This window comes from Montipora capricornis, chromosome 1 (assembly GCF_036669925.1).
Source record: "Montipora capricornis isolate CH-2021 chromosome 1, ASM3666992v2, whole genome shotgun sequence".
NCBI lineage: Eukaryota > Metazoa > Cnidaria > Anthozoa > Scleractinia > Acroporidae > Montipora > Montipora capricornis.
The window spans coordinates 29797377-29802376 of NC_090883.1; the positions used below are offsets into that span (position 1 = coordinate 29797377).

A 5000-nucleotide genomic window follows, 5' to 3' on the forward strand; every position below is an offset into this window, starting at 1 on the left:
GGCTATAAAGCAGGGACAATTTCCAAATGATCAAATCTCCCATTGCTGTGACGCTTCTCGGTAGCCATCTTGATTATTACGAAGACACAAGTTTGCTTCAAAAGAAGGGAAAGGAACTCGTGCATGAAAGTTTCCCATGAACGATGCACCAATCAGACCTTAAGCGTGGTATCTTCCACGCAGTGAACTTATAAGTGTGCCGCACGCACGGGGCATGAAGGAAAAGCAGGTCACAGTTCACAGCAATACTGGAAAACCTAAAACTATTACAGGGACTAACCTTAGGCCTAAACAGTGCCTTTAGTCGTAATTAGGGTTACGGTTAGCATTATTAAGGGGATGGGGTTGTTTCAAGAGTAGTAAAACAAGGATCTCTGAACTTTAATTAACCTACATGTTTTAGGTGCTCGGCACGGCACTCGTGTAGAATTACGTATCATTGTTATGTAAACTGTTAGCCAGAATTCAAAATAAACACCATTTTCAAGATGTGAATTAGCAACTTGACTCGTTAGCTCAGTGGTAAAGAACAGGGACAAGTAATCCAGAGGTTTACAGTGGGTCGGAGTTCAAGGCAAGCTACGAGTGACGTATCATGGGATAAAATGCCAGAAAAAGCCGAGCGGGATCTGGAAATAAGAACAAGACGAAGGGATGAGAAAGGGGAAAGCTGGGACAAAAACGAGTAACGGTGTGGGCGATGAAGGGAAAGAAAAGAGAGAGGGAGGGAGAGAAGAAATGAGATCCGTTTTTATTCATCCCGTAAGTACAAATTACCCATGTATATATTCGGTTCTCTTGGGTATACGTATGGTTCTAGAAAACAATAGCGCGAATGAATAATTAATTTATTCTGCATGCATAATAAAGTAGGGACCTGTACGGAAATCATTCCTCAGTTGCAAGGAGTTTGTTTACGCTGACGATAAACGAGCAGACGATTGCAAATGTTTGCTTATGTTTGTGCCGCTTCCAGCCGAGAATAATGTATGTTAAATTTACTTTTACAAATTAGCTTTTACGCTCAAACATTTGCAGTTAATGTGAGAACATTTAGCACGAAATTTGAAGGGTAAAAATTCTGAGCCTACGGAAACTGGCGCTGTCACGCAATGTATCAACAAATCGCAGTTTGTACAGGGGACCACTTAGCTGGAATCGGACTTTGACATTATGATATATCTGTCTGTAAAACCTTCGTTGCCGATCAGTTTAGCAATAGACCGGGGTTGAAAGTCAGGTAGGGAAATCACTTATTTTAGGTATATATATTTACGTGACGGTGTCGAACGCACTCTCATAATCTTTGATTACTACTAGTATTTACAATAGGTACGTAAATGGAGAAACCGAGATGTTCGTACTTTGTGACAAATGTGATGGAGTGTTAACCATTTTAAACTCTCGCATCACTTGTCACTTGTGTCGCTGTAACTGAATTCCTCGAGAAAACATGAACAGGTAAGGCGAAACACTTTGTGCTCTTGCAAATGGAAAATTAGCGTTTAGTCTTAAAGGGGCGCTGTGGTGACTATGAAAATTGAGCATACATTTGATTAGTTACATTTCTGGAGTTGTGTTTTCACCTCGGACTCAACATTGCGTGCACTCGAAATCGAGTCTATTTCTCATTGATTCCCAGGGCTTGCTTTTTCTCAATTTTAAAGTTAAACCACGCCCAACAGTTAAATATTGATAAATTGGGGAAAAGAAGAAGGACAGTGTATTCTCTAAGCGGGAATTGTTTTGTAATAGATATTCCTAGAGCGTTACCATTTGAATGGAATTTTCGGTAATTCCGGAGAGAATTCCAATGGAACGGTTCATCTCGGTGGAATGTTTTCGGAAAAAAGGTTATACCTTTTGTCCATTTCTCGATTAGATATAGAGGTGCGGCTCTATGGAATAACACCTTGGCCAACGATCATTCAATTGTAAACGCGAGTTGTAAAACTTTGTCAACCAAGTTGAAAGATAATGCAAGTTTCTTAAATTTTAATTTTTATGCTACGTCAATTTCTACTACAGATTTTAGTGACCATGATTATGTATACTTTTAATTGACATGTATCTTACATATACAATCGTAATTGTCATTTAGTTTTAGCTCTCTTACACCATAGGGATTTTTAGTTTAGGCGTATAATAGTATGTAATTTAAGGGAATCTTATCTTATTTGAAAACACACCACCCCATAAGCCTATAGCTTTAAACATTATCGTGTTTAAATAAAGGTATATCTATCTATATCTATCTACCTTTCGAGGTATTCCCTTTTTCTCACTTTGACCGGAATGCCCGGAAAATTACAAGTGCCAGAGAAAATAGACCGTTTCATTTGTCTTTCAACCGCAACAACCCGCTTTTCTGGCAAATGATACAGCACATTCCCATTTTCTTTTTCTAAGTACAGAACGTGCAGTACCATTTGTCGAAACATTCTCACCAAAAAATTCATTCAAATGGTAAGCGCTCCTAGGCTCCCAAAGCTGAAGTCCAGTCCGATTAAATCGCCAACTCCACCCTCGTACCCAGCTTCTTCGCCTCCCCGTTTCCCTTGCCCAGCATGCGCAGTGCGGAACGAAGATTCGAGTTACTCACTAACTCCCAGCTGTTTTGTCGAAGGGTTTATACAGTGAACCTTCATGAACCAAGGTATGTTAGTTTGAAAGGTAAAAAATCATTTGTTTTGCATTGTTGTTTGACGGGGAGTCGACTGTGGAGGAGTCAAGTGTAGTTCTTTCGAATAATTGGTCGATCTTTGTTGATAAAAAGTGCTCTCGATGACCGCTAACAACCTTCATCTCTCCCATGGCATGCCCAAACGTGATCTTCCTCGATCGATGTTATCTCATGCAAAATTGCTGAAGCGTACACATGTATGTCGCCCCGTTTAAGTTTTTTCTGAACGTTCGCGTGTTTATTTTCGGAACATTGATGGCAACTATAAGCAAACCCCTCGATGAGGACATCACTCATCAGTACGATCTGCCGCGGCGTTTGTTTCTGAGACACAGCTGTGATGTGCAGACTTTGCTGTTTTCGACCTACAACTTCAACCCACAACTTCTCTCTGCGTTCACAGTTTGTCAGTGCAACCCCATTTTATAGATTGATGAGATGAATGCGGATAATTTCGGACAGTTCGGTGACTTGAAACATGGTCACAAAAGATCGGCAACCAACCTACAAGATAAAATTGAAAGCAAGGAATATACAGACACTAATTTCCGACATCTAGTTATTCGTTGTTTTAACCATTGCCAAGCCAAAAGGCCTAAATGAAGACTGGGTTCACTGTTGACAGACCAATCGGCTAATGCACCTGTCAATATTGAGCCCCATGGGAGGGGAGCCAGGCATACCCAGGGGACTTGACATTTCAGCCTACTTTCATGTCAGAAATCCCATGGGCCAAATGCTGCTGTCAAGTACCCCTTCCCTGGGGGTAAATGTCTGATCACATGTTTCAATGCATACATACCTACACGATAAATAATAATAGCCTTGACTACATGAGATCCTCTGCAACATAGAGGAGGCACCTCCAGTCAGCGTCATTGGTACTGTCACCGAAGCCAACACAGTACTGATGGTGCCAACCTTGCTAATTAGGTCTTGTTATGTTCGCTTTTTTCTTTTGCTTTATGGACATTAATTATTTTGGATCCCGTATGTGAAAGATCAGCTAAGTTGGCAAAATAGCAGGCAATCCGATACTCAACCTCAATCTCTTCTGGGTAACGTTCAAGATGGCGGGCTTAAAGTTAGGCTCCAGATGCTTGTGCGACCTTGTCAAATATCCCCACCCTCAATATCACGAATTTTGTCAAATTTCCTACTATCGTGCAGCCACGGAAGGAAAGATTGAGTCAATTCCACTGGGTATGCCTGGACCTCTCCCCTGGGGCTAAACACTGACAGGTGCATAACTCAGTCTTGCATCCAGTTCAAATCTCCTAGGGTTAATATTTTTGTGTATTTTATTTGCATTATAATGTAGCATTCACATTATCTGATCAGAAGTCTGTGATTTTTGTCATTTGTTATCTAATTATTTATATTAGTGATCCTATTTATTATCATATTCCTATATTATTTATGCAATTGTCTATTGTCTTTGACTTTCTACTGTTGTGTATTTATATACTTCCCTATTGTAGTGCAATTATATTTCTTAGTAGGGTGGTCTGTCTTGTATGGGTTCACAGACCCTTTTATAGAGTGACCTTCCCTGGCTCTTTTACTTATTACTACACGTACCTTCCTCGTACATTCTCTCACTAAGGTATTCTTAAGGTATTCTCGGAGATGTATTTTCCTGCATTTTAGGGCAAACTTTGGTGTTTTCTCAGCATTATTACTGTACACTTATTTTTCAATAAATCTAGACACCTGTAACATGAATTACCTGTTTTCAGTCACATTCACAAAGTTAATTTCTCAGCAAGTGCTAATGTTAATGGTTGCCTATACTTGTAGCTTCACAAAAAATTGCAAATACTCAGACCTCATGAACATGCATGAAAAGAAGACAAGTTTGTTTTAGTAGTCTTCATCTTCACTTTCAAAAACTTTATTTATTTCTTTCTGTAACTTATGAAAATTGTAATTGCCAAACAGGGTGAGTGATCTTTCATTAGTACTTGGAAAAACAGTTCTGAAACTCGTCTGGGCGATCGGGCGAGCATTAATTTCCAATCCTGATGCTATGCGAATACCTATAACAAAATGTTTTATTCCCAGCAGGTTTGAATTGGGTACAACATTTCTTTATCCAATTTTGAAAAGAGTCAGGTATTTTTTACAGGTCACAGGGTAGGTTTACAGGTCAATGTCTGAACACTGCTAAAATAACCCAAACCACTTTCCTAATGTAACCTGAGGTCAAAATAATAGTTTTACGGCCTAGGGTTAGCATTAATTAGGGCCCTCTTGAATATTACAATGTTACAAGAACTTTAATAATTCTGCAGTTATTGTGAAGGTTGCTCTCAAT

General features: G+C 39.6%; 1 protein-coding gene across 1 annotated transcript in view; it reads left to right on the forward strand.

Moving 5' to 3' along the window:
* Nucleotides 1-2576: 2576 nt before the first annotated feature.
* LOC138038058 (zinc finger protein 709-like) overlaps nucleotides 2577-5000 on the forward strand; it is an 8511-nt gene continuing 6087 nt past the window's right edge. Inside the window, exon 1 of the mRNA XM_068883878.1 lies at nucleotides 2577-2656. The gene's annotated coding sequence lies outside the window, so the exon portion shown is untranslated. The remainder of the gene's footprint in view (nucleotides 2657-5000) is intronic.